This window comes from Stigmatopora nigra, unplaced genomic scaffold (assembly GCF_051989575.1).
Source record: "Stigmatopora nigra isolate UIUO_SnigA unplaced genomic scaffold, RoL_Snig_1.1 HiC_scaffold_24, whole genome shotgun sequence".
NCBI classification, from domain to species: domain Eukaryota; kingdom Metazoa; phylum Chordata; class Actinopteri; order Syngnathiformes; family Syngnathidae; genus Stigmatopora; species Stigmatopora nigra.
This window is the reverse complement of record NW_027551603.1, coordinates 916,099-937,924: the sequence shown is the minus strand read 5'-3', so window position 1 is coordinate 937,924 and position 21,826 is coordinate 916,099. Positions and strand designations below refer to the sequence as shown.

The 21,826-nt window shown below is 52.6% G+C and overlaps 1 non-coding gene and 97 pseudogenes across 1 annotated transcript; all 98 read left to right on the top strand.

Moving 5' to 3' along the window:
* Positions 1 to 54: 54 nt before the first annotated feature.
* On the top strand, positions 55 to 173 carry LOC144188596 (5S ribosomal RNA; annotated as a pseudogene).
* A 56-nt stretch (positions 174 to 229) lies between these two features.
* Positions 230 to 348, top strand: LOC144187295 (5S ribosomal RNA; annotated as a pseudogene).
* A 56-nt stretch (positions 349 to 404) lies between these two features.
* On the top strand, positions 405 to 523 carry LOC144191392 (5S ribosomal RNA; annotated as a pseudogene).
* A 56-nt stretch (positions 524 to 579) lies between these two features.
* LOC144191745 (5S ribosomal RNA) lies at positions 580 to 698 on the top strand (annotated as a pseudogene).
* Positions 699 to 754: 56 nt separating this feature from the next.
* On the top strand, positions 755 to 873 carry LOC144189665 (5S ribosomal RNA; annotated as a pseudogene).
* A 56-nt stretch (positions 874 to 929) lies between these two features.
* Positions 930 to 1,058, top strand: LOC144181894 (5S ribosomal RNA; annotated as a pseudogene).
* A 56-nt stretch (positions 1,059 to 1,114) lies between these two features.
* On the top strand, positions 1,115 to 1,233 carry LOC144183578 (5S ribosomal RNA; annotated as a pseudogene).
* Positions 1,234 to 4,661: 3,428 nt separating this feature from the next.
* Positions 4,662 to 4,780, top strand: LOC144189731 (5S ribosomal RNA; annotated as a pseudogene).
* Positions 4,781 to 4,836: 56 nt separating this feature from the next.
* Positions 4,837 to 4,955, top strand: LOC144182230 (5S ribosomal RNA; annotated as a pseudogene).
* Positions 4,956 to 5,011: 56 nt separating this feature from the next.
* Positions 5,012 to 5,130, top strand: LOC144182424 (5S ribosomal RNA; annotated as a pseudogene).
* Positions 5,131 to 5,186: 56 nt separating this feature from the next.
* On the top strand, positions 5,187 to 5,305 carry LOC144184636 (5S ribosomal RNA; annotated as a pseudogene).
* Positions 5,306 to 5,361: 56 nt separating this feature from the next.
* Positions 5,362 to 5,480, top strand: LOC144190186 (5S ribosomal RNA; annotated as a pseudogene).
* A 56-nt stretch (positions 5,481 to 5,536) lies between these two features.
* Positions 5,537 to 5,656, top strand: LOC144184183 (5S ribosomal RNA; annotated as a pseudogene).
* Positions 5,657 to 5,712: 56 nt separating this feature from the next.
* On the top strand, positions 5,713 to 5,831 carry LOC144187533 (5S ribosomal RNA; annotated as a pseudogene).
* A 56-nt stretch (positions 5,832 to 5,887) lies between these two features.
* Positions 5,888 to 6,016, top strand: LOC144183863 (5S ribosomal RNA; annotated as a pseudogene).
* A 56-nt stretch (positions 6,017 to 6,072) lies between these two features.
* LOC144186727 (5S ribosomal RNA) lies at positions 6,073 to 6,191 on the top strand (annotated as a pseudogene).
* A 56-nt stretch (positions 6,192 to 6,247) lies between these two features.
* On the top strand, positions 6,248 to 6,366 carry LOC144185879 (5S ribosomal RNA; annotated as a pseudogene).
* A 56-nt stretch (positions 6,367 to 6,422) lies between these two features.
* Positions 6,423 to 6,551, top strand: LOC144184517 (5S ribosomal RNA; annotated as a pseudogene).
* Positions 6,552 to 6,607: 56 nt separating this feature from the next.
* Positions 6,608 to 6,726, top strand: LOC144185774 (5S ribosomal RNA; annotated as a pseudogene).
* A 56-nt stretch (positions 6,727 to 6,782) lies between these two features.
* LOC144184107 (5S ribosomal RNA) lies at positions 6,783 to 6,901 on the top strand (annotated as a pseudogene).
* A 56-nt stretch (positions 6,902 to 6,957) lies between these two features.
* Positions 6,958 to 7,076, top strand: LOC144185263 (5S ribosomal RNA; annotated as a pseudogene).
* A 56-nt stretch (positions 7,077 to 7,132) lies between these two features.
* On the top strand, positions 7,133 to 7,261 carry LOC144186060 (5S ribosomal RNA; annotated as a pseudogene).
* A 426-nt stretch (positions 7,262 to 7,687) lies between these two features.
* On the top strand, positions 7,688 to 7,806 carry LOC144191502 (5S ribosomal RNA; annotated as a pseudogene).
* Positions 7,807 to 7,862: 56 nt separating this feature from the next.
* On the top strand, positions 7,863 to 7,981 carry LOC144191652 (5S ribosomal RNA; annotated as a pseudogene).
* Positions 7,982 to 8,037: 56 nt separating this feature from the next.
* Positions 8,038 to 8,156, top strand: LOC144185302 (5S ribosomal RNA; annotated as a pseudogene).
* Positions 8,157 to 8,212: 56 nt separating this feature from the next.
* LOC144183383 (5S ribosomal RNA) lies at positions 8,213 to 8,341 on the top strand (annotated as a pseudogene).
* A 56-nt stretch (positions 8,342 to 8,397) lies between these two features.
* On the top strand, positions 8,398 to 8,516 carry LOC144188736 (5S ribosomal RNA; annotated as a pseudogene).
* Positions 8,517 to 8,572: 56 nt separating this feature from the next.
* LOC144190409 (5S ribosomal RNA) lies at positions 8,573 to 8,691 on the top strand (annotated as a pseudogene).
* Positions 8,692 to 8,747: 56 nt separating this feature from the next.
* Positions 8,748 to 8,866, top strand: LOC144187882 (5S ribosomal RNA; annotated as a pseudogene).
* Positions 8,867 to 8,922: 56 nt separating this feature from the next.
* LOC144183012 (5S ribosomal RNA) lies at positions 8,923 to 9,041 on the top strand (annotated as a pseudogene).
* Positions 9,042 to 9,097: 56 nt separating this feature from the next.
* LOC144183780 (5S ribosomal RNA) lies at positions 9,098 to 9,216 on the top strand (annotated as a pseudogene).
* Positions 9,217 to 9,272: 56 nt separating this feature from the next.
* On the top strand, positions 9,273 to 9,391 carry LOC144188360 (5S ribosomal RNA; annotated as a pseudogene).
* A 56-nt stretch (positions 9,392 to 9,447) lies between these two features.
* Positions 9,448 to 9,566, top strand: LOC144189858 (5S ribosomal RNA; annotated as a pseudogene).
* Positions 9,567 to 9,622: 56 nt separating this feature from the next.
* Positions 9,623 to 9,741, top strand: LOC144186034 (5S ribosomal RNA; annotated as a pseudogene).
* Positions 9,742 to 9,797: 56 nt separating this feature from the next.
* On the top strand, positions 9,798 to 9,926 carry LOC144186923 (5S ribosomal RNA; annotated as a pseudogene).
* A 56-nt stretch (positions 9,927 to 9,982) lies between these two features.
* On the top strand, positions 9,983 to 10,101 carry LOC144183110 (5S ribosomal RNA; annotated as a pseudogene).
* Positions 10,102 to 10,157: 56 nt separating this feature from the next.
* LOC144185460 (5S ribosomal RNA) lies at positions 10,158 to 10,286 on the top strand (annotated as a pseudogene).
* Positions 10,287 to 10,507: 221 nt separating this feature from the next.
* On the top strand, positions 10,508 to 10,626 carry LOC144186022 (5S ribosomal RNA; annotated as a pseudogene).
* Positions 10,627 to 10,682: 56 nt separating this feature from the next.
* On the top strand, positions 10,683 to 10,811 carry LOC144183076 (5S ribosomal RNA; annotated as a pseudogene).
* Positions 10,812 to 10,867: 56 nt separating this feature from the next.
* Positions 10,868 to 10,986, top strand: LOC144191552 (5S ribosomal RNA; annotated as a pseudogene).
* Positions 10,987 to 11,227: 241 nt separating this feature from the next.
* Positions 11,228 to 11,356, top strand: LOC144183909 (5S ribosomal RNA; annotated as a pseudogene).
* A 56-nt stretch (positions 11,357 to 11,412) lies between these two features.
* Positions 11,413 to 11,531, top strand: LOC144186296 (5S ribosomal RNA; annotated as a pseudogene).
* A 56-nt stretch (positions 11,532 to 11,587) lies between these two features.
* LOC144190951 (5S ribosomal RNA) lies at positions 11,588 to 11,706 on the top strand (annotated as a pseudogene).
* Positions 11,707 to 11,926: 220 nt separating this feature from the next.
* LOC144187735 (5S ribosomal RNA) lies at positions 11,927 to 12,045 on the top strand. The gene has a single exon (XR_013324897.1). It is a non-coding gene; the product is annotated as a 5S ribosomal RNA (ribosomal RNA).
* Positions 12,046 to 12,101: 56 nt separating this feature from the next.
* Positions 12,102 to 12,220, top strand: LOC144191613 (5S ribosomal RNA; annotated as a pseudogene).
* Positions 12,221 to 12,276: 56 nt separating this feature from the next.
* LOC144189055 (5S ribosomal RNA) lies at positions 12,277 to 12,396 on the top strand (annotated as a pseudogene).
* A 56-nt stretch (positions 12,397 to 12,452) lies between these two features.
* Positions 12,453 to 12,571, top strand: LOC144190418 (5S ribosomal RNA; annotated as a pseudogene).
* Positions 12,572 to 12,627: 56 nt separating this feature from the next.
* LOC144184776 (5S ribosomal RNA) lies at positions 12,628 to 12,746 on the top strand (annotated as a pseudogene).
* Positions 12,747 to 12,802: 56 nt separating this feature from the next.
* On the top strand, positions 12,803 to 12,921 carry LOC144183335 (5S ribosomal RNA; annotated as a pseudogene).
* A 56-nt stretch (positions 12,922 to 12,977) lies between these two features.
* Positions 12,978 to 13,106, top strand: LOC144183346 (5S ribosomal RNA; annotated as a pseudogene).
* Positions 13,107 to 13,162: 56 nt separating this feature from the next.
* Positions 13,163 to 13,281, top strand: LOC144190745 (5S ribosomal RNA; annotated as a pseudogene).
* A 56-nt stretch (positions 13,282 to 13,337) lies between these two features.
* On the top strand, positions 13,338 to 13,456 carry LOC144182204 (5S ribosomal RNA; annotated as a pseudogene).
* Positions 13,457 to 13,512: 56 nt separating this feature from the next.
* LOC144182610 (5S ribosomal RNA) lies at positions 13,513 to 13,631 on the top strand (annotated as a pseudogene).
* Positions 13,632 to 13,687: 56 nt separating this feature from the next.
* LOC144185326 (5S ribosomal RNA) lies at positions 13,688 to 13,806 on the top strand (annotated as a pseudogene).
* Positions 13,807 to 13,862: 56 nt separating this feature from the next.
* Positions 13,863 to 13,982, top strand: LOC144191082 (5S ribosomal RNA; annotated as a pseudogene).
* A 56-nt stretch (positions 13,983 to 14,038) lies between these two features.
* LOC144190417 (5S ribosomal RNA) lies at positions 14,039 to 14,157 on the top strand (annotated as a pseudogene).
* Positions 14,158 to 14,213: 56 nt separating this feature from the next.
* On the top strand, positions 14,214 to 14,332 carry LOC144184765 (5S ribosomal RNA; annotated as a pseudogene).
* Positions 14,333 to 14,388: 56 nt separating this feature from the next.
* On the top strand, positions 14,389 to 14,507 carry LOC144183334 (5S ribosomal RNA; annotated as a pseudogene).
* A 56-nt stretch (positions 14,508 to 14,563) lies between these two features.
* Positions 14,564 to 14,692, top strand: LOC144183345 (5S ribosomal RNA; annotated as a pseudogene).
* Positions 14,693 to 14,748: 56 nt separating this feature from the next.
* On the top strand, positions 14,749 to 14,867 carry LOC144190744 (5S ribosomal RNA; annotated as a pseudogene).
* A 56-nt stretch (positions 14,868 to 14,923) lies between these two features.
* Positions 14,924 to 15,042, top strand: LOC144182202 (5S ribosomal RNA; annotated as a pseudogene).
* Positions 15,043 to 15,098: 56 nt separating this feature from the next.
* On the top strand, positions 15,099 to 15,217 carry LOC144182609 (5S ribosomal RNA; annotated as a pseudogene).
* A 56-nt stretch (positions 15,218 to 15,273) lies between these two features.
* On the top strand, positions 15,274 to 15,392 carry LOC144184684 (5S ribosomal RNA; annotated as a pseudogene).
* A 56-nt stretch (positions 15,393 to 15,448) lies between these two features.
* LOC144183395 (5S ribosomal RNA) lies at positions 15,449 to 15,567 on the top strand (annotated as a pseudogene).
* A 56-nt stretch (positions 15,568 to 15,623) lies between these two features.
* Positions 15,624 to 15,742, top strand: LOC144188457 (5S ribosomal RNA; annotated as a pseudogene).
* A 56-nt stretch (positions 15,743 to 15,798) lies between these two features.
* LOC144187886 (5S ribosomal RNA) lies at positions 15,799 to 15,917 on the top strand (annotated as a pseudogene).
* Positions 15,918 to 15,973: 56 nt separating this feature from the next.
* Positions 15,974 to 16,092, top strand: LOC144188735 (5S ribosomal RNA; annotated as a pseudogene).
* Positions 16,093 to 16,148: 56 nt separating this feature from the next.
* LOC144183690 (5S ribosomal RNA) lies at positions 16,149 to 16,267 on the top strand (annotated as a pseudogene).
* Positions 16,268 to 16,323: 56 nt separating this feature from the next.
* LOC144187034 (5S ribosomal RNA) lies at positions 16,324 to 16,442 on the top strand (annotated as a pseudogene).
* Positions 16,443 to 16,498: 56 nt separating this feature from the next.
* On the top strand, positions 16,499 to 16,617 carry LOC144189199 (5S ribosomal RNA; annotated as a pseudogene).
* A 56-nt stretch (positions 16,618 to 16,673) lies between these two features.
* Positions 16,674 to 16,792, top strand: LOC144190152 (5S ribosomal RNA; annotated as a pseudogene).
* A 55-nt stretch (positions 16,793 to 16,847) lies between these two features.
* Positions 16,848 to 16,976, top strand: LOC144184292 (5S ribosomal RNA; annotated as a pseudogene).
* A 56-nt stretch (positions 16,977 to 17,032) lies between these two features.
* Positions 17,033 to 17,151, top strand: LOC144189362 (5S ribosomal RNA; annotated as a pseudogene).
* Positions 17,152 to 17,207: 56 nt separating this feature from the next.
* On the top strand, positions 17,208 to 17,326 carry LOC144184855 (5S ribosomal RNA; annotated as a pseudogene).
* Positions 17,327 to 17,382: 56 nt separating this feature from the next.
* Positions 17,383 to 17,501, top strand: LOC144183371 (5S ribosomal RNA; annotated as a pseudogene).
* Positions 17,502 to 17,557: 56 nt separating this feature from the next.
* On the top strand, positions 17,558 to 17,686 carry LOC144184632 (5S ribosomal RNA; annotated as a pseudogene).
* A 241-nt stretch (positions 17,687 to 17,927) lies between these two features.
* On the top strand, positions 17,928 to 18,056 carry LOC144187078 (5S ribosomal RNA; annotated as a pseudogene).
* A 56-nt stretch (positions 18,057 to 18,112) lies between these two features.
* LOC144191629 (5S ribosomal RNA) lies at positions 18,113 to 18,231 on the top strand (annotated as a pseudogene).
* Positions 18,232 to 18,287: 56 nt separating this feature from the next.
* On the top strand, positions 18,288 to 18,406 carry LOC144187937 (5S ribosomal RNA; annotated as a pseudogene).
* A 56-nt stretch (positions 18,407 to 18,462) lies between these two features.
* LOC144182654 (5S ribosomal RNA) lies at positions 18,463 to 18,591 on the top strand (annotated as a pseudogene).
* A 56-nt stretch (positions 18,592 to 18,647) lies between these two features.
* Positions 18,648 to 18,766, top strand: LOC144182593 (5S ribosomal RNA; annotated as a pseudogene).
* Positions 18,767 to 18,822: 56 nt separating this feature from the next.
* Positions 18,823 to 18,951, top strand: LOC144184368 (5S ribosomal RNA; annotated as a pseudogene).
* Positions 18,952 to 19,007: 56 nt separating this feature from the next.
* LOC144184762 (5S ribosomal RNA) lies at positions 19,008 to 19,126 on the top strand (annotated as a pseudogene).
* A 56-nt stretch (positions 19,127 to 19,182) lies between these two features.
* Positions 19,183 to 19,311, top strand: LOC144184868 (5S ribosomal RNA; annotated as a pseudogene).
* Positions 19,312 to 19,367: 56 nt separating this feature from the next.
* Positions 19,368 to 19,486, top strand: LOC144189833 (5S ribosomal RNA; annotated as a pseudogene).
* A 56-nt stretch (positions 19,487 to 19,542) lies between these two features.
* Positions 19,543 to 19,661, top strand: LOC144190248 (5S ribosomal RNA; annotated as a pseudogene).
* Positions 19,662 to 19,717: 56 nt separating this feature from the next.
* LOC144190816 (5S ribosomal RNA) lies at positions 19,718 to 19,837 on the top strand (annotated as a pseudogene).
* Positions 19,838 to 19,893: 56 nt separating this feature from the next.
* On the top strand, positions 19,894 to 20,022 carry LOC144184138 (5S ribosomal RNA; annotated as a pseudogene).
* A 56-nt stretch (positions 20,023 to 20,078) lies between these two features.
* On the top strand, positions 20,079 to 20,197 carry LOC144183275 (5S ribosomal RNA; annotated as a pseudogene).
* A 56-nt stretch (positions 20,198 to 20,253) lies between these two features.
* LOC144184888 (5S ribosomal RNA) lies at positions 20,254 to 20,372 on the top strand (annotated as a pseudogene).
* Positions 20,373 to 20,428: 56 nt separating this feature from the next.
* Positions 20,429 to 20,547, top strand: LOC144190691 (5S ribosomal RNA; annotated as a pseudogene).
* Positions 20,548 to 20,603: 56 nt separating this feature from the next.
* On the top strand, positions 20,604 to 20,722 carry LOC144188456 (5S ribosomal RNA; annotated as a pseudogene).
* Positions 20,723 to 20,778: 56 nt separating this feature from the next.
* LOC144187532 (5S ribosomal RNA) lies at positions 20,779 to 20,897 on the top strand (annotated as a pseudogene).
* A 56-nt stretch (positions 20,898 to 20,953) lies between these two features.
* Positions 20,954 to 21,082, top strand: LOC144186882 (5S ribosomal RNA; annotated as a pseudogene).
* A 56-nt stretch (positions 21,083 to 21,138) lies between these two features.
* Positions 21,139 to 21,267, top strand: LOC144185564 (5S ribosomal RNA; annotated as a pseudogene).
* Positions 21,268 to 21,323: 56 nt separating this feature from the next.
* On the top strand, positions 21,324 to 21,442 carry LOC144188537 (5S ribosomal RNA; annotated as a pseudogene).
* Positions 21,443 to 21,498: 56 nt separating this feature from the next.
* LOC144185192 (5S ribosomal RNA) lies at positions 21,499 to 21,627 on the top strand (annotated as a pseudogene).
* Positions 21,628 to 21,683: 56 nt separating this feature from the next.
* On the top strand, positions 21,684 to 21,812 carry LOC144184033 (5S ribosomal RNA; annotated as a pseudogene).
* The last annotated feature ends 14 nt before the right edge of the window (positions 21,813 to 21,826 follow it).

Sequence of the window (21,826 nt, the reverse complement as noted above, 5' to 3'; positions counted from 1 at the left end):
ATACCCCGCATCTTTTTCGACATTTCATGGGTGTCCATCTGCTAGTGCAGTACCGCTCACGGCCATACCACCCTGAAAAAGCCCGATCTCGTCCGATCTCGGAAGCCAAGCATGGTTCGGCCTGGTTAGTACCTGATTGAGAGACCGCTTGGGAATACCAGGTGCTGTGAGCATCATACCCCGCATCTTTTTCGACATATCATGGGTGTCCATCTGCTAGTGCAGTACCGCTCACGGCCATACCACCCTGAAAAGGCCCGATCTCGTCCGATCTCGGAAGCCAAGCATGGTTCGGCCAGTTTAGTACCTGATTGGGAGACCGCTTGGGAATACCAGGTGCTGTGAGCATCATACCCCGCATCTTTTTCGACATTTCATGGGTGTCCATCTGCAAGAGCGGTACCGCTCATGGCCATACCACCCTGAAAAGGCCCGATCTCCTCCGATCTCGGAAGCCAAGCATTGTTCGGCCTGGTTAGTACCTGATTGGGAGACCGCTTGGGAATACCAGGTGCTGTGAGCATCATACCCAGCATCTTTTTCGACATTTCATGGGTGTCCATCTGCTGGTGCAGTACCGCTCACGGCCATACCACCCTGAAAAGGCCCGATCTCGTCTGATCTCGGAAGCCAAGCAAGGTTCGGCCTGGTTCGTACCTGATTGGGAGACCGCTTGGGAATACCAGATGCTGTGAGCATCATACCCCGCACCTTTTTCAACATTTCATGGGTGTCCATCTGCTAGTGCAGTACCGCTCACGGCCATACCACCCTGAAAAGGCCCGATCTCGTCCGATCTCGGAAGCCAAGCATGGTTCGGCCTGGTTAGTACCTGATTGGGAGACCGCTTGGGAATACCAGGTGCTGTGAGCATCATACCCCGCATCTTTTTCGACATTTCATGGGTGTCCATCTGCAAGAACAGTACCGCTCACGGCCATACCACCCTGAAAAGGCCCGATCTCGCCCGATCTCGTCCGATCTCGGCAGCCAAGCATGGTTCGGCCTGGTTAGTACCTGATTGGGAGACCGCTTGGGAATACCAGGTGCTGTGAGCATCATACCCCGCATCTTTTTCGACATTTCATGGGTGTCCATCTGCAAGAGCAGTACCGCTCACGGCCATACCACCCTGAAAAGGCCCGATCTCGTTCGATCTCGGAAGCCAAGCATGGTACGGCCTGGTTAGTACCTGATTGGGAGACCGCTTGGGAATACCAGGTGCTGTGAGCATCATACCCCGCATCTTTTTCGACATTTCATGGGTGATCTATCTGAAATCCAGATCAAATTCTGGATTTCAGATAGATCAGTTGTCATCATGCACCTTTTACCAAGACTGGACCTATAGTAGGACTTAGATGGAGAGCTATCTTAAAAAGAACATGTCCTCATTACTTGGGGGAGAAACAAAGGATCCAAAATCACTCAGAGCTGTCAGGAGTGGTTGGATTGCCTTTCCTGGCATGACGTCACGATAACTATCAGCTGTCACTAATTACGTGATTAGATTATTTTTGGTATTTAAGCATTATGATTTTCTGTGGACGCGGTTGGAATCGACTGGTTAAGTTCTGGTTTCGTTTCCTGTTAATCCTCGTAGTAATTGCTGTTTCCATTGACGCCACGCCGCATGTTCAGTTCGTTTGTAATGAGTGGTCAAGCCAAGTTGTTTAAGTTATGTTACCCCGTTTATTAAATCAACCAACAAGAGCTACAGATCTGCCTCACCTTTCCAATTACTTCGGCGACTCTGCATCTGGGTTCAACTTACCCTACGATCGCGTCGCACTACGCGGTGAAATCGTAACAGCACGATCCAACCATTATGGACCCAGCGGAGCGCCACCCACGCTCGCGCCGACGCACTCGGCGACGCAAACCATCCACCTCGAAGACACCGGACTGCTTGGAATGTATAAGAAACCCCTCAGAATCGTTTAGGAATTTTGTAATGGACACACCGTGGTGCGGGGCTCTCAGGCACATCATTTCTAGAGATGAGCCACAGCTGGTAGAAGAGTTAGAGCCGCAGCGTACTCATACGCCCCACCACTGCTATGCACGTCGCCCTGGGAAGCCTTTACCGTTTCATCATGATGCCCAGGTGCGTACAACCACCAGAGAGCGCCCAAGTTATCTTATGCCTATGCCCAGAGGAATTGATTCACCATGGAGGGAGCCTGAAGATTCTGGTGAGGAGGACACCCGTTGAGGAAGTTCCCCACGGCCAGCAGCGTGGCCAGGATCTTCTTGAAGGTCCGGTTGCCGGCCAGCTGCTCCATGCCCAACTTCAGGTCAAACAGGGGCTCGGCGATCTCCTGCTCGAGTGCCTCATAGTTGAGTTTGAAAGACCACAGCTGCAGGCGGGGGGTCAAGGCGCTGACGGAAGCCAGGCCCGAGAGGAATTCCTCGGCCGTCCCCAGGGGAACGTCGGGATTGGCCGAGCGAGCCTCGCGGATCTTCTGCTTCTCCTCCTCTGTGGGCGTCATGCTCAGGATCTTCTCCACACCCTCCTTGTTGATGGCAAAGTCGTCAAAGTTGAGGATGGCGCTCTTGATGACGTGAACGGCGGGCAGGACCGTCATCCCGATGTTGATGGCGGTGCTCCGCTTGGAGTCCAGAACCAGGATCTCGGACTTTTTGCTCTCTGGCGCTTTCTTGGCCCATGGCGTCTCTTTGGCCCTGGACTCAAAGAGGTGCTCCAGCTTCCCCATGTCCACTTGGACCTTGTCCAGTGACGCCAAAAATAATCTAATCACGTAATTAGTGACAGCTGATAGTTATCGTGACGTCATGCCAGGAAAGGCAATCCAACCACTCCTGACAAGAGCATCAAATAAAGACAATTTGTCGGTCTTTCGGGAACAGATGTTCTTGAAAAATAACCCTTTCGCTATGATTTCTAGAATTTTACTGACATAATGCAAGTGCATTCGCAGCTAGCCCTCAGAGATAAAATGAGTTGGATTTCCATCTCCAACAATACCAGCCGTTATGTTATTTGAGGTTCTTGATCTGAATGAATTAAATGACCTCCGGTATGCAGTACAACTGTAGAGCAATTACTTTAAATTATGTTCATTCTTTTGTCCCCCGCCTGGTGCCCGTAGATAGCTGGGATAGGCCTTAGCACCCCCCGTGACCCTTGTGAGGATAAGCGGTTGAGAGAATGAATGAATGAAAGAATACTAAACAATGTCTTTCACATGACGATCAATTAAACTAAACAATTACTATTAGTTTAAGCATGTGAAACTATGATAAAATATGATTTGGATTTTACAGCATGTTTTCGTAACCTGTTTTATGTTTATTTATATAAACAATAGACACCTTGTAAAGCATTGCTGTTGCTTCACATGTATTTCTTAGGGGCCTAACATTCAACCACATCTAAGCAGCAGTACTTGTAGACTTGCATTCTGTGAAGCGCAAAGTGTCCTTCTGTTCTAAAGAGACAGAACAGCAAGAAAAGGACTCTGTGCAACCTTCTTTACTCTGTAACAGCGGGATGATGCTTTTTGTGTAGAAAGGATGGAGTACAAAGTGTAAGCGAGTGAGTGGAAAGTACTGCAGACAATGTATGACTGTTTTTTTCTATTTTTTTTCCGTGCAGTTGAGGAGTGTAGTTTGCAAAATCCAGCATGCCAGTACTATTGAATGCTGGGTATTTTGCTGAGCCTTCTTTAAAAATTACTTCTCTTATCATGTAAAAGTAGTGATATCTGAACAGACAGAAGAATAGTCAGTCATTTTCTTCTTAAAAAAATAAAAATAAAATACTTGTGGTTGCTAGAGTTATACAGTAAAAAAGGGGTGTGTGCATGTGGTGGTGGAGCAATATAATTTTAGTTTCAGTGTAATGAAAAATCTACAATAGTGTTCCAATAAATTGGTAGTTATTGAAGTGCTATACCAATTGAATGTAATTTCTGGTAAAATTCTGTAGCTCCAGTGTTTAACCATAAATCCTATGTGATTTTTTGTTTTACAGTATAAAATGTGAAAACACTTATAAATCCCATTTAAATTCAGTGAATTCATTTAGTTGTGCTGCCACTACAACATTGCACCCAATCAGTTAGTCTTTAATTGAATCTGATTACCAGTCGATTTGAATTGAATGACTTGACCCCGCTGAGATATTTTCTCTAAAAGAATAATGGAGTTGCTTATTTGACTATTTAGTATTGTTATTTTGTTATCTTTTTGCATTTGGTGCTTTTTTTAAACATCTACTACTTTACATTATAATTGCTTGATCTGAGGCAGTTGGGTTGTAAAGGTTTAAATCAAAATTCAAAGTATGGTAATACACATATATACACACGATGCAACAGATGTGCAGTCCATTTGCAGCGTCCAGAAGTAAAACAACATGTGAAAATTGAGTGTATAGAGTGCAAAAAGTCTTACTGCAATCAAGCTGACTTTACTCCTTTGTTATTATTGCTGACTCAAAGACAAATACCAATTTGGCCTGAAATGCACAAAAGTAAAACATAGCTGTATATATTCCTGCCTTTTCCCCCCTCTTTTATAACCTGAATATTCCAACTGACTTTGAATAATGTCAAATCCCAATTGATTTGGGTAGCAGGTGTAGAAGGTCGAATTAATACTTTAGCTCATGGGTGTCCATCTGCTAGTGCAGTACCGCTCACGGCCATACCACCCTGAAAAGGCCCGATCTCGTCCGATCTTGGAAGCCAAGCATAGTTCGGCCTGGTTAGTACCTGGTTGGGAGACCGCTTGGGAATACCAGGTGCTGTGAGCATCATACCCCGCATCTTTTTCGACATGTCATGGGTGTCCATCTGCAAAAGCAGTACCGCTCACGGCCATACCACCCTGAAAAGGCCTGATCTCGTCCGATCTCGGCAGCCAAGCATGGTTCGGCCTGGTTAGTACCTGATTGGGAGACCGCTTGGGAATACAAGGTGCTGTGAGCATCATACCCTGCATCTTTTTCAACATTTCATGGGTGTCCATCTGCTAGTGCAGTACCGCTCACGGCCATACCACCCTGAAAAGGCCCGATCTCGTCCTATCTCGGAAGCCAAGCTTGGTTCGGCCTGGTTAGTACCTGATTGGGAGACCGCTTGGGAATACCAGGTGCTGTGAGCATCATACCCCGCATCTTTTTCGACATTTCATGGGTGTCCATCTGCAAGAGCAGTATTGCTCACGGCCATACCACCCTGAAAAGGCCCGATCTCGTCCGATCTCGGAAGTCAAGCATGGTTCGGCCTGGTTAGTACCTGATTGGGAGACCGCTTGGGAATACTAGGTGCTGTGAGCATCATACCCCGCATCTTTTTCGACATTTCATGGGTGTCCATCTGCAAGAGCAGTACCGCTCACGGCCATACCACCCTGAAAAGGCCCGATCTCGTCCGATCTAGGAAGCCAAGCATGGTTCGGCCTGGTTAGTACCTGATTGGGAGACCGCTTGGGAATACCAGGTGCTGTGAGCATCATACCCCGCATCTTTTTCGACATTTCATGGGTGTCCATCTGCTAGTGCAGTACCGCTCACGGCCATACCACCCTGAAAAAGGCCCGATCTCGCCCGATCTCGGAAGCCAAGCATGGTTCGGCCTGTTTAGTACCTGATTGGGAGACCGCTTGGGAATACCAGGTGCTGTGTGCATCATACCCCGCATCTTTTTCGACATTTCATGGGTGTCCATCTGCTGGAGCAGTACCGCTCACGGCCATACCACCCTGAAAAGGCCCGATCTCGTCCGATCTCGGAAGCCAAGCATGGTTCGGCCTGTTTAGTACCTGATTGGGAGACCGCTTGGGAATACCAGGTGCTGTGAGCATCATACCCCGCATCTTTTTCGACATTTCATGGGTGTCCATCTGCAAGAGCAGTACCGTTTACGGCCATACCACCCTGAAAAGGCCCGATCTCGCCCGATCTCGTCCGATCTCGGCAGCCAAGCATGGTTCGGCCTGGTTAGTACCTGATTGGGAGACCGCTTGGGAATACCAGGTGCTGTGAGCATCATACCCCACACCTTTTTCGACATTTCATGGGTGTCCATCTGCAAGAGCAGTACCATTCACGGCCATACCACCCTGATAAGGCCCGATCTCGTCCGATCTCGGCAGCCAAGCAGGGTTCCGCCTGTTTAGTACCTGATTGGGAGACAGCTTGGGAATACCAGGTGCTGTGAGCATCTTGCCCCGCATCTTTTTCGACATTTCATGGGTGTCCATCTGCAAGAATAGTACCGCTCACGGCCATACCACCCTGAAAAGGCCCAATCTCCTCCGATCTCGGAAGCCAAGCATGGTTCCGCCTGTTTAGTACCTGATTGGGAGACCGCTTGGGAATACCAGGTGCTGTGAGCATCTTGCCCCGCATCTTTTTCGACATTTCATGGGTGTCCATCTGCAAGAGCAGTACCGCTCACGGCCATACCACCCTGAAAAGGCCCGATCTCGCCCGATCTCGTCCGATCTCGGCAGCCAAGCATGATTCGGCCTGGTTAGTACCTGATTGGGAGACCGCTTGGGAATACCAGGTGCTGTGAGCATCATACCCCGCACCTTTTTCGACATTTCATGGGTGTCCATCTGCAAGAGCAGTACCATTCACGGCCATACCACCCTGATAAGGCCCGATCTCGTCCGATCTCGGCAACCAAGCAGAGTTCCGCCTGTTTAGTACCTGATTGGGAGACCGCTTGGGAATACCAGGTGCTGTGAGCATCTTGCCCCGCATCTTTTTCGACATTTCATGGGTGTCCATCTGCAAGAGTAGTACTGCTCACGGCCATACCACCCTGAAAAGGCCCAATCTCCTCCGATCTCGGAAGCCAAGCATGGTTCGGCCTGGTAAGTACCTGATTGGGAGACCGCTTGGGAATACCAGGTGCTGCGAGCATCATACCCCGCATCTTTTTCGACATTTCATGGGTGTCCATCTGCAAAAGCAGTACCGCTCACGGCCATACCACCCTGAAAAGGCCCGATCTCGCCCGATCTAGGAAGCCAAGCATCGTTCGGCCTGGTTAGTACCTGATTGGGAGACCGCTTGGGAATACCAGGTGCTGTGAGCATCATACCCCGCATCTTTTTCGACATTTCATGGGTGTCCATCTGCTAGTGCAGTACCGCTCACGGCCATACCACCCTGAAAAGGCCCGATCTCGTCCGATCTCGTCCGATCTCGGCAGCCAAGCATGGTTCGGCCTGGTTAGTACCTGATTGGGAGACCGCTTGGGAATACCACGTGCTGTGAGCATCATACCCCGCATCTTTTTCGACATTTCATGGGTGTCCATCTGCAAGAGCAGTACCGCTCACGGCCATACCACCCTGATAAGGCCCGATCTCGCCCGATCTCGTCCGATCTCGGCAGCCAAGCATGGTTCAGCCTGGTTAATACCTGATTGGGAGACTGCTTGTGAATACCAGGTGCTGTGAGCATCATACCCCGCATCTTTTTCGACATTTCATGGGTGTCCATCTGCTAGTGCAGTACCGCTCACGGCCATACCACCCTGAAAAGGCCCGATCTCGTCCGATCTCGTCCGATCTCGGAAGCCAAGCATGGTTCGGCCTGGTTAGTACCTGATTGCGAGACCGCTTGGCAATACCATGTGCTGTGAGCATCATACCCCGCATCTTTTTCGACATTTCATGGGTGTCCATCTGCAAGAGCAGTACCGCTCACGGCCATACCACCCTGAAAAGGCCCGATCTCGTCCGATCTCAGCAGCCAAGCAAGGTTCGGCCTGTTTAGTACCTGATTGGGAGACCGCTTGGGAATACCAGGTGCTGTGAGCATCATACCCCACATCTTTTTCGACATTTCATGGGTGTCCATCTGCAAGAGCAGTACCGCTCACGGCCATACCACCCTGAAAAGGCCCGATCTCGTCCGATCTCAGCAGCCAAGCATGGTTCGGCCTGTTTAGTACCTGATTGGGAGACCGCTTGGGAATACCAGGTGCTGTGAGCATCATACCCCACAAATTTTTCGACATTTCATGGGTGTCCATCTGCAAGAGCAGTACCGCTCACGGCCATACCACCCTGAAAAGGCCCGATCTCGTCCGATCTCGGAAGCCAAACATAATTCGGCCTGTTTAGTACCTGATTGGGAGACCGCTTGGGAATACCAGGGGCTGTGAGCATTATACCCCGCATCTTTTTCGACATTTCATGGGTGTCCATCTGCAAGAGCAGTACCGCTCACAGCCATACCACCCTGATAAGGCCCGATCTCGCCCGGTCTCGTCCGATCTCGGAAGTCAAGCATGGTTCGGCCTGGTTAGTACCTGGTTGGGAGACCGCTTGGGAATACCAGGTGCTGTGTGCATCATACCCCGCATCTTTTTCGACATTTCATGGGTGTCCATCTGCTAGTGCAGTACCGCTCACGGCCATACCACCCTGAAAAGGCCCGATCTCGTCCGATCTCGGCAGCCAAGCATGGTTCGGCCTGTTTAGTACCTGATTGGGAGACCGCTTGGGAATACCAGGTGCTGTGAGCATCATACCCCGCATCTTTTTCGACATTTCATGGGTGTCCATCTGCAAGAGCAGTACCGCTCACGGCCATACCACCCTGAAAAAGCCCGATCTCGTCCAGTCTCGGAAGCCAAGCATGGTTCGGCCTGGTTAGTACCTGATTGGGAGACCGCTTGGGAATACCAGGTGCTGTGAGCATCATACCCCGCATCTTTTTCGACATTTCATGGGTGTCCATCTGCTAGTGCAGTACCGCTCACGGCCATACCACCCTGAAAAGGCCCGATCTCGTCCGATCTCGGAAGCCAAGCATGGTTCGGCCTGTTTAGTACCTGACTGGGAGACCGCTTGGGAATACCAGGTGCTGTGAGCATCATACCCCGCATCATTTTCGACATTTCATGGGTGTCCATCTGCAAGAGCGGTACCGCTTACGGCCATACCACCCTGAAAAGGCCCGATCTCGTCCGATCTTGGAAGCCAAGCATGGTTCGGCCTGTTTAGTACCTGATTGGGAGACCGCTTGGAAATACCAGGTGCTGTGAGCATCATACCCCGCATCTTTTTCGACATTTCATGGGTGTCCATCTGCAAGAGCAGTACCGCTCTCGGCCATACCACCCTGAAAAGGCCCGATCTCGCCCGATTTCGGAAGCCAAGCATGGATCGGCCTGGTTAGTACCTGATTGGGAGACCGCTTGGGAATACCAGGTGCTGTGAGCATCATACCCTGCATCTTTTTCGACATTTCATGGGTGTCCATCTGCGGGAGCAGTACCGCTTACGGCCATACCACCCTGAAAAGGCCCGATCTCGTCCGATCTCGGAAGCCAAGCATGGTTCGGCCTGTTTAGTACCTGATTGGGAGACCGCTTGGGAATACCAGGTGCTGTGAGCATCATACCCCGCATCTTTTTCGACATTTCATGGGTGTCCATCTGCATGAGCAGTACCGCTCACGGCCATACCACCCTGAAAAGGTCCGATCTCGTCCGATCTCGGAAGCCAAGCATGGTTCGGCCTGTTTAGTACCTGATTGGGAGACCGCTTGGGAATACCAGGTGCTGTGAGCATCATACCCCGCATCTTTTTCGACATTTCATGGGTGTCCATCTGCTAGTGCAGTACCGCTCACGGCCATACCACCCTGAAAAGGCCCGATCTCGTCCGATCTCGGCAGCCAAGCATGGTTCGGCCTGGTTAGTACCTGATTGGGAGACCGCTTGGGAATACCAGGTGCTGTGAGCATCATACCCCGCATCTTTTTCGACATTTCATGGGTGTCCATCTGCAAGAGCAGTACCGCTCACGGCCATACCACCCTGATAAGGCCCGATCTCGCCTGATCTCGTCCGGTCTCGGCAGCCAAGCATGATTCGGCCTGGTTAGTACCTGATTGGGAGACCGCTTGGGAATACCAGGTGCTGTGAGCATCATACCCCGCATCTTTTTCGACATTTCATGGGTGTCCATCTGCAAGCAGAGTACTGCTCACGGCCATACCACCCTGATAAGGCCCGATCTCGTCCGATCTTGGCAGCCAAGCATGGTTCAGCCTGGTTAGTACCTGATTGGGAGACCGCTTGGGAATACCAGGTGCTGTGAGCATCATACCCCGCATCTTTTTCGACATTTCATGGGTGTCCATCTGCAAGAGCAGTACCGCTCACGGCCATACCACCCTGATAAGGCCCGATCTCGCCCGATCTCGTCCGATCTCAGCAGCCAAGCATGGTTCGGCCTGGTTAGTACCTGATTGGGAGACCGCTTGGGAATACCAGGTGCTGTGAGCATCATACCCCGCATCTTTTTCGACATTTCATGGGTGTCCATCTGCATGAGCAGTACCGCTCACGGCCATACCACCCTGAAAAGGTCCGATCTCGGAAGCCAAGCATGGTTCGGCCTGTTTAGTACCTGATTGGGAGACCGCTTGGGAATACCAGGTGCTGTGAGCATCATACCCCGCATCTTTTTCGACATTTCATGGGTGTCCATCTGCTAGTGCAGTACCGCTCACGGCCATACCACCCTGAAAAGGCCCGATCTCGTCCGATCTCGGCAGCCAAGCATGGTTCGGCCTGGTTAGTACCTGATTGGGAGACCGCTTGGGAATACCAGGTGCTGTGAGCATCATACCCCGCATCTTTTTCGACATTTCATGGGTGTCCATCTGCAAGAGCAGTACCGCTCACAGCCATACCACCGTGATAAGGCCCGATCTCGCCCGATCTCGTCCGGTCTCGGCAGCCAAGCATGGTTCGGCCTGGTTAGTACCTGATTGGGAGACCGCTTGGGAATACCAGGTGCTGTGAGCATCATACCCCGCATCTTTTTCGACATTTCATGGGTGTCCATCTGCAAGCAGTGTACCGCTCACGGCCATACCACCCTGATAAGGCCCGATCTCGTCAGATCTCGGCAGCCAAGCATGGTTCAGCCTGGTTAGTACCTGATTGGGAGACCGCTTGGGAATACCAGGTGCTGTGAGCATCATACCCCGCATCTTTTTCGACATTTCATGGGTGTCCATCTGCAAGAGCAGTACCGCTCACGGCCATACCACCCTGATAAGGCCCGATCTCGCCCGATCTCGTCCGATCTCAGCAGCCAAGCATGGTTCGGCCTGGTTAGTACCTGATTGGGAGACCGCTTGGGAATGCCAGGTCCTGTGAGCATCATACCCCGCATCTTTTTCGACATTTCATGGGTGTCCATCTGCAAGAGCAGTACCGCTCACGGCCATACCACCCTGATAAGGCCCGATCTCGTCCGATCTCGTCCGATCTCGGCAGCCAAGCATGGTTCGGCCTGGTTAGTACCTGATTGGGAGACCGCTTGGGAATACCAGGTGCTGTGAGCATCATACCCCGAATCTTTTTCGACATTTCATGGGTGTCCATCTGCTAGTGCAGTACCGCTCACGGCCATACCACCCTGAAAAGGCCCGATCTCGTCCTGTCTCGGCAGCCAAGCATGGTTCGGCCTGTTTAGTAGCTGATTGGGAGACCGCTTGGGAATACCAGGTGCTGTGAGCATCATACCCCGCATCTTTTTCGACATTTCATGGGTGTCCATCTGCAAGAGCGGTACCGCTCATGGCCATACCACCCTGAAAAGGCCCGATCTCGTCCGATCTTGGAAGCCAAGCATGGTTCGGCCTGTTTAGTACCTGATTGGGAGACCGCTTGGGAATACCAGGTGCTGTGAGCATCATACCCCGCATCTTTTTCGACATTTCATGGGTGTCCATCTGCAAAGCAGTACCGCTCTCGGCCATACCACCCTGAAAAGGCCCGATCTCGGAAGCCAAGCATGGTTCGGCCTGGTTAGTACCTGATTGGGAGACCGCTTGGGAATACCAGATGCTGTGAGCATCATACCCTGCATCTTTTTCGACATTTCATGGGTGTCCATCTGCAAGAGCAGTACCGCTCACGGCCATACCACCCTGAAAAGGCCCGATCTCGTCCGATCTCGGAAGCCAAGCATGGTTCGGCCTGGTTAGTACCTGGTTGGGAGACCGCTTGGGAATACCAGGTGCTGTGAGCATCATACCCCGCATCTTTTTCGACATTTCATGGGTGTCCATCTGCGAGAGCAGTACCGCTCACGGCCATACCACCCTGAAAAGGCCCGATCTCGTCCGATCTCGGAAGCCAAGCATGGTTCAGCCTGGTTAGTACCTGATTGGGAGACCGCTTGGGAATACCAGGTGCTGTGTGCGTCATACCCCGCATCTTTTTCGACATTTCATGGGTGTCCATCTGCGAGAGCAGTATCGTTCACGGCCATACCACCCTGAAAAAGCCCGATTCTCGTCCGAACTCGGAAGCCAAGTAGGGTTCGGCCTGGTTAGTACCTGATTGGGAGACCGCTTGGGAATACCAGGTGCTGTGAGCATCATACCCCGCATCTTTTTCGACATTTCATGGGTGTCCATCTGCAAGAGCAGTACCGCTCACGGCCATACCACCCTGAAAAGGCCCGATCTCGTCCGATCTCGGCAGCCAAGCATTGTTCGGCCTGGTTAGTACCTGATTGGGAGACCGCTTGGGAATACCAGGTGCTGTGAGCGTCATACCCCGCATCTTTTTCGACATTTCATGGGTGTCCATCTGCAAGAGCAGTACCGTTCACGGCCATACCACCCTGAAAAGGCCCGATCTCGTCCGATCTCGGAAGCCAAGCATGGTTCGGCCTGGTTAGTACCTGATTGGGAGACCGCTTGGGAATACCAGGTGCTGTGAGCATCATACCCCGAATCTTTTTCGACATTTCATGGGTGTCCATCTGCTAGTGCAGTACCGCTCACGGCCATACCACCCTGAAAAGGCCCGATCTCGTCCGATCTCGGAAGCCAAGCATCGTTCGGCCTGGTTAGGACCTGATTGGGAGACCGCTTGGGAATACCAGGTGCTGTGAGCATCATACCCCGCATCTTTTTCGACATTTCATGGGTGTCCATCTGCAAGAGCAGTACCGCTCACGGCCATACCACCCTGATAAGGCCCGATCTCGCCTGATCTCGTCCGATCTCGGCAGTCAAGCATGGTTCGGCCTGGTTAGTACCTGATTGGGAGACCGCTTGGGAATACCAGGTGCTGTGAGCATCATACCCCGCATCTTTTTCGACATTTCATGGGTGTCCATCTGCAAAAGTGGTACCGCTTACGGCCATACCACCCTGAAAAGGCCCGATCTCGTCCGATCTTGGAAGCCAAGCATGGTTCGGCCTGTTTAGTACCTGATTGGGAGACCGCTTGGGAATACCAGGTGCTGTGAGCATCATACCCCGCATCTTTTTCGACATTTCATGGGTGTCCATCTGCAAGAGCAGTACCGCTCACGGCCATACCACCCTGAAAAGGCCCGATCTCGCCCGATCTCGGAAGCCAAGCATTGATCGGCCTGGTTAGTACCTGATTGGGAGACCGCTTGGGAATACCAGGTGCTGTGAGCATCATACCCCGCATCTTTTTCGACATTTCATGGGTGTCCATCTGCAAAAGCAGTACCGCTCACGGCCATACCACCCTGAAAAGGCCCGATCTCGTTCGATCTGGGAAGCCAAGCATGATTCGGCCTGGTTAGTACCTGGTTGGGAGACCGCTTGGGAATACCAGGTGCTGTGAGCATCATACCCCGCATCTTTTTCGACATTTCATGGGTGTCCATCTGCTAGTGCAGTACCGCTCACGGCCATACCACCCTGAAAAGGCCCGATCACGTCCTGTCTCGGCAGCCAAGCATGGTTCGGCCTGTTTAGTACCTGATTGGGAGACCGCTTGGGAATACCAGGTGCTGTGAGCATCATACCCCGCATCTTTTTCGACATTTCATGGGTGTCCATCTGCGAGAGCAGTATCGTTCACGGCCATACCACCCTGAAAAAGCCCGATTCTCGTCCGAACTCGGAAGCCAAGTATGGTTCGGCCTGGTTAGTACCTGATTGGGAGACCTCTTGGGAATACCAGGTGCTGTGAGCATCATACCCCGCATCTTTTTCGACATTTCATGGGTGTCCATCTGCAAGAGCAGTACCGCTCACGGCCATACCACCCTGAAAAGGCCCGATCTCGTCCGATCTCGGCAGCCAAGCATTGTTCGGCCTGGTTAGTACCTGATTGGGAGACCGCTTGGGAATACCAGGTGCTGTGAGCGTCATACCCCGCATCTTTTTCGACATTTCATGGGTGTCCATCTGCAAGGGCAGTACCGTTCACGGCCATACCACCCTGAAAAGGCCCGATCTCGTCCGATCTCGGAAGCCAAGCATGGTTCGGCCTGGTTAGTACCTGATTGGGAGACCGCTTGGGAATACCAGGTGCTGTGAGCATCATACCCCGAATCTTTTTCGACATTTCATGGGTGTCCATCTGCTAGTGCAGTACCGCTCACGGCCATACCACCCTGAAAAGGCCCGATCTCGTCCGATCTCGGAAGCCAAGCATCGTTCGGCCTGGTTAGGACCTGATTGGGAGACCGCTTGGGAATACCAGGTGCTGTGAGCATCATACCCCGCATCTTTTTCGACATTTCATGGGTGTCCATCTGCAAGAGCAGTACCGCTCACGGCCATACCACCCTGATAAGGCCCGATCTCGCCTGATCTCGTCCGATCTCGGCAGTCAAGCATGGTTCGGCCTGGTTAGTACCTGATTGGGAGACCGCTTGGGAATACCAGGTGCTGTGAGCATCATACCCCGCATCTTTTTCGACATTTCATGGGTGTCCATCTGCAAAAGTGGTACCGCTTACGGCCATACCACCCTGAAAAGGCCCGATCTCGTCCGATCTTGGAAGCCAAGCATGGTTCGGCCTGTTTAGTACCTGATTGGGAGACCGCTTGGGAATACCAGGTGCTGTGAGCATCATACCCCGCATCTTTTTCGACATTTCATGGGTGTCCATCTGCAAGAGCAGTACCGCTCACGGCCATACCACCCTGAAAAGGCCCGATCTCGCCCGATCTCGGAAGCCAAGCATTGATCGGCCTGGTTAGTACCTGATTGGGAGACCGCTTGGGAATACCAGGTGCTGTGAGCATCATACCCCGCATCTTTTTCGACATTTCATGGGTGTCCATCTGCAAAAGCAGTACCGCTCACGGCCATACCACCCTGAAAAGGCCCGATCTCGTTCGATCTGGGAAGCCAAGCATGATTCGGCCTGGTTAGTACCTGGTTGGGAGACCGCTTGGGAATACCAGGTGCTGTGAGCATCATACCCCGCATCTTTTTCGACATTTCATGGGTGTCCATCTGCTAGTGCAGTACCGCTCACGGCCATACCACCCTGAAAAGGCCCGATCTCGTCCTGTCTCGGCAGCCAAGCATGGTTCGGCCTGTTTAGTACCTGATTGGGAGACCGCTTGGGAATACCAGGTGCTGTGAGCATCATACCCCGCATCTTTTTCGACATTTCATGGGTGTCCATCTGCAAGAGCGGGACCGCTAATGGCCATACCACCCTGAAAAGGCCCGATCTCGTCCGATCTTGGAAGCCAAGCATGGTTCGGCCTGTTTAGTACCTGATTGGGAGACCGTTTGGGAATACCAGGTGCTGTGAGCATCATACCCCGCATCTTTTTCGACATTTCATGGGTGTCCATCTGCAAGAGCAGTATCGCTCACGGCCATACCACCCTGAAAAGGCCCGATCTCGCCCGATCTCGGAAGCCAAGCATGGTTCGGCCTGGTTAGTACCTGATTGGGAGACCGCTTGGGAATACCAGGTGCTGTGAGCATCATACCCCGCATCTTTTTCGACATTTCATGGGTGTCCATCTGCAAGAGCAGTACCGCTCACGGCCGTACCACCCTGAAAAGGCCCGATCTCGTCCGATCTCGGAAGTCAAGCATGGTTCGGCCTGGTTAGTACCTGGTTGGGAGACCGCTTGGGAATACCAGGTGCTGTGTGCATCATACCCCGCATCTTTTTCGACATTTCATGGGTGTCCATCTGCTAGTGCAGTACCGCTCACGGCCATACCACCCTGAAAAGGCCCGATCTCGTCCGATCTCGGCAGCCAAGCATGGTTCGGCCTGTTTAGTACCTGATTGGGAGACCGCTTGGGAATACCAGGTGCTGTGAGCATCATACCCTGCATCTTTTTCGACATTTCATGGGTGTCCATCTGCAAGAGCAGTACTGCTCACGGCCATACCACCCTGAAAAGGCCTGATCTCGTTCGATCTGGGACGCCAAGCATGGTTCGGCCTGGTTAGTACCTGGTTGGGAGACCGCTTGGGAATACCAGGTGCTGTGAGCATCATACCCCGCATCTTTTTCGACATTTCATGGGTGTCCATCTGCTAGTGCAGTACCGCTCACGGCCATACCACCCTGAAAAGGCCCGATCTCGTCCTGTCTCGGCAGCCAAGCATGGTTCGGCCTGTTTAGTACCTGATTGGGAGACAGCTTGGGAATACCAGGTGCTGTGAGCATCATACCCCGCATCTTTTTCGACATTTCATGGGTGTCCATCTGCAAGAGCGGTACCGCTCACGGCCATACCACCCTGAAAAGGCCCGATCTCGTCCGAACTTGGAAGCCAAGCATGGTTCGGCCTGTTTAGTACCTGATTGGGAGACCGCTTGGGAATACCAGGTGCTGTGAGCATCATACCCCGCATCTTTTTCGACATTTCATGGGTGTCCATCTGCAAGAGCAGTATCGCTCACGGCCATACCACCCTGAAAAGGCCCGATCTCGCCCGATCTCGGAAGCCAAGCATGGTTCGGCCTGTTTAGTACCTGATTGGGAGACCGCTTGGGAATACCAGGTGCTGTGAGCATCATACCCCGCATCTTTTTCGACATTTCATGGGTGTCCATCTGCAAAGCAGTACCGCTCACGGCCATACCACCCTGATAAGGCCCGATCTCGCCCGATCTCGTCCGATCTCGGCAGCCAAGCATGGTTTGGCCTGGTTAGTACCTGATTGGGAGACCGCTTGGGAATACCAGGTGCTGTGAACATCATACCCCGCATCTTTTTCGACATTTCATGGGTGTCCATCTGCTAGTGCAGTACCGCTCACGGCCATACCACCCTGAAAAGGCCCGATCTCGTCCGATCTCGGAAGCCAAGCAGGGTTCCGCCTGTTTAGTACCTGATTGGGAGACCGCTTGGGAATACCAGGTGCTGTGAGCATCTTGCCCCGCATCTTTTTCGACATTTCATGGGTGTCCATCTGCAAGAGTAGTACCGCTCACGGCCATACCACCCTGAAAAGGCCCAATCTCCTCCGATTTCGGAAGGCAAGCATGGTTCGGCCTGGTAAGTACCTGATTGGGAGACCACTTGGGAATACCAGGTGCTGTGAGCATCATTCCCCGCATCTTTTTCGACATTTCATGGGTGTCCATCTGCAAAAGCAGTACTGCTCATGGCCATACCACCCTGAAAAGGCCCGATCTCGCCCGATCTAGGAAGCCAAGCATGGTTCGGCCTGGTTAGTACCTGATTGGGAGACCGCTTGGGAATACCAGGTGCTGTGAGCATCATACCCCGCATCTTTTTCGACATTTCATGGGTGTCCATCTGCTAGTGCAGTACCGCTCACGGCCATACCACCCTGAAAAGGCCCGATCTCGTCCGATCTCGTCCGATCTCGGAAGCCAAACATGGATCGGCCTGGTTAGTACCTAATTGGGAGACCGCTTGGGAATACCAGGTGCTGTGAGCATCATACCCCGCATCTTTTTCGACATTTCATGGGTGTCCATCTGCTAGTGCAGTACCGCTCACGGCCATACCACCCTGAAAAGGCCTGATCTCGTCCGATCTCGTCCGATCTAGGAAGCCAAGCATTGTTCGACCTGGTTAGTACCTGATTGGGAGACCGCTTGGGAATACCAGGTGCTGTGAGCATCATACCCCGCATCTTTTTCGACATTTCATGGGTGTCCATCTGCTAGTGCAGTACTGCTCACAGCCATACCACCCTGAAAAGGCCCGATCTCGTCCGATCTCATCCGATCTCGGCAGCCAAGCATTGTTCGGCCTGGTTAGTACCTGATTGGGAGACCGCTTGGGAATACCACGTGCTGTGAGCATCATACCCCGCATCTTTTTCGACATTTCATGGGTGTCCATCTGCAAAAGCAGTACCGCTCACGGCCATACCACCCTGAAAAGGCCCGATCTCGCCCGATCTCGGAAGCCAAGCATGTTTCGGCCTGGTTAGTACCTGATTGGGAGACCGCTTGGGAATACCAGGTGCTGTGAGCATCATACCCCGCATCTTTTTCGACATTTCATGGGTGTCCATCTGCAAAGTCAATACCGCTCACGGCCATACCACCCTGAAAAGGCCCGATCTCGTCCGAACTCGGAAGCCAAGCATGGTTCGGCCTGGTTAGTACCTGATTGGGAGACCGCTTGGGAATACCAGGTGCTGTGAGCATCATACCCCGCATCTTTTTCGACATCTCATGGGTGTCCATCTGCAAGAGCAGTACCGCTCACGGCCATACCACCCTGATAAGGCCCGATCTCGCCCGATCTCGTCCGATCTCGGCAGCCAAGCATGGTTCGGCCTGGTTAGTACCTGATTGGGAGACCGCTTGGGAATACCAGGTGCTGTGAGCATCATACCCCGCATATTTTTCGACATTTCATGGGTGTCCATCTGCAAGAGCAGTACCGCTCACGGCCATACCACCCTGTAAAGGCCCGATCTCGTCCGATCTCGGAAGCCAAGCATGGTTCGGCCTGGTTAGTACCTGATTGGGAGACCGCTTGGGAATACCAGGTGCTGTGAGCATCATACCCCGCATCTTTTTCGACATTTCATGGGTGTCCATCTGCTAGTGCAGTACCGCTCACGGCCATACCACCCTGATAAGGCCCGATCTCGCCCGATTTCGTCCGATCTCGGCAGCCAAGCATGGTTCGGCCTGGTTAGTACCTGATTGGGAGACCGCTTGGGAATACCAGGTGCTGTGAGCATCATACCCCGCATATTTTTCGACATTTCATGGGTGTCCATCTGCAAGAGCAGTACCGCCCATGGCCATACCACCCTGTAAAGGCCCGATCCCGTCCAATCTTGGAAGCCAAGCGTGGTTCGGCCTGGTTAGTACCTGATTGGGAGACCGCTTGGGAATACCAGGTGCTGTGAGCATCATACCCCGCATCTTTTTCGACATTTCATGGGTGTCCATCTGCTAGTGCAGTACCGCTCACGGCCATACAACCCTGATAAGGCCCGATCTCGTCCGATCTCGTCCGATCTCGGCAGCCAAGCATGGTTCGGCCTGTTTAGTACCTGATTGGGAGACCGCTTGGGAATACCAGGTGCTGTGAGCATCATACCTCGCATCTTTTTCGACATTTCATGGGTGTCCATCTGCAGGGGCAGTACCGCTCACGGCCATACCACCCTGAAAAGGCCCGATCTTGTCCGATCTCGGAAGCCAAGCATGGATCGGCCTGGTTAGTACCTGATTGGGAGACCGCTTGGGAATACCAGGTGCTGTGAGCATCATACCCCGCATCTTTTTCGACATTTCATGGGTGTCCATCTGCTAGTGCAGTACCGCTCACGGCCATACCACCCTGAAAAGGCCCGATCTCGTCCGATCTCGGAAGCCAAGCATGGTTTAGCCTGTTTAGTACCTGATTGGGAGACCGCTTGGGAATACCAGGTGCTGTGAGCATCATACCCCGCATCTTTTTCGACATTTCATGGGTGTCCATCTGCGAGAGCAGTACCGCTCACGGCCATACCACCCTGAAAAGGCCCGAATCTCGTCCGATCTCGGAAGCCAAGCATGGTTCGGCCTGGTTAGTACCTGATTGGGAGACCGCTCGGGAATACCAGGTGCTGTGAGCATCATACCCCGCATCTTTTTCGACATTTCATGGGTGTCCATCTGCTAGAGCAGTACCGCTCACGGCCATACCACCCTGATAAGGCCCGATCTCGCCCGATCTCGTCCGATCTCGGCAGCCAAGCATGGTTCGGCCTGGTTAGTACCTGATTGGGAGACCGCTTGGGAATACCAGGTGCTGTGAGTATCATACCCCACATCTTTTTCGACATTTCATGGGTGTCCATCTGCTAGTGCAGTACCGCTCACGGCCATACCACCCTGAAAAGGCCCGATCTCGTCCGATCTCGGAAGCCAAGCATGGTTCGGCCTGGTTAGTACCTGATTGGGAGACCGCTTGGAAATACCAGGTGATGTGAACATCATACCCTGCATCTTTTTCGACATTTCATGGGTGTCCATCTGCTAGTGCAGTACCGCTCACGGCCATACCACCCTGAAAAGGCCCGGTCTTGTCCGATCTCGGCAGCCAAGCATGGTTCGGCCTGTTTAGTACCTGATTGGGAGACCGCTTCGGAATACCAGGTGCTGTGAGCATCATACCCCGCATCTTTTTCGACATTTCATGGGTGTCCATCTGCTAGTGCAGTACCGCTCACGGCCATACCACCCTGAAAAGGCCCGATCTCGTCCGATCTCGGAAGCCAAGCATCGTTCGGCCTGTTTAGTACCTGATTGGGAGACCGCTTGGGAATACCAGGTGCTGTGAGCATCATACCCCGCATCTTTTTCGACATTTCATGGGTGTCCATCTGCAAGTGCAGTACCGCTCACGGCCATACCACCCTGAAAAGGCCCGATCTCGCCCGATCTCGGAAGCCAAGCATGGTTCGGCCTGGTTAGTACCTGATTGGGAGACCGCTTGGGAATACCAGGTGCTGTGAGCATCATACCCCGCATCTTTTTCGACATTTCATGGGTGTCCATCTGCTATTGCAGTACCGCTCACGGCCATACCACCCTGAAAAGGCCCGATCTCGTCCGATCTCGGAAGCCAAGCATGGTTCGGCCTGTTTAGTACCTGATTGGGAGACCGCTTGGGAATACCAGGTGCTGTGAGCATCATACCCCGCATCTTTTTCGACATTTCATGGATGTCCATCTGCAAGAGCAGTACCGCTCACGGCCATACCACCCTGATAAGGCCCGATCTCGCCCGATCTTGTCCGATCTCAGCAGCCAAGCATGGTTCGGCCTGGTTAGTACCCGATTGGGAGACCGCTTGGGAATACCAGGTGCTGTGAGCATCATACCCCGCATCTTTTTCGACATTTCATGGGTGTCCATCTGCTAGTGCAGTACCGCTCACGGCCATACCACCCTGATAAGGCCCGATCTCGCCCGATTTCGTCCGATCTCGGCAGCCAAGCATGGTTCGGCCTGTTTAGTACCTGATTGGGAGACCGCTTGGGAATACCAGGTGCTGTGAGCATCATACCTCGCATCTTTTTCGACATTTCATGGGTGTCCATCTGCAATAGCAGTACCGCTCACGGCCATACCACCCTGAAAAGGCCCGATCTCGTCTGATCTCGGAAGCCAATCATGGTTCGGCCTGGTTAGTACCTGATTGGGAGACCGCTTGGGAATACCAGGTGCTGTGAGCATCATACCCCGCATCTTTTTCGACATTTCATGGGTGTCCATCTGCTAGTGCAGTACCGCTCACGGCCATACCACCCTGATAAGGCCCGATCTCGTCCGATCTCGTCCGATCTCGGCAGCCAAGCATGGTTCGGCCTGTTTAGTACCTGATTGGGAGACCGCTTGGGAATACCAGGTGCTGTGAGCATCATACCCCGCATCTTTTTCGACATTTCATGGGTGTCCATCTGCAAGAGCAGTACCGCTCACGGCCATACCACCCTGAAAAGGCCCGATCTCGCCCGATCTCGCCCGATCTCGGCAGCCAAGCATGGTTCGGCCTGGTTAGTACCTGATTGGGAGACCGCTTGGGAATACCAGGTGCTGTGAGCATCATACCCCGCATC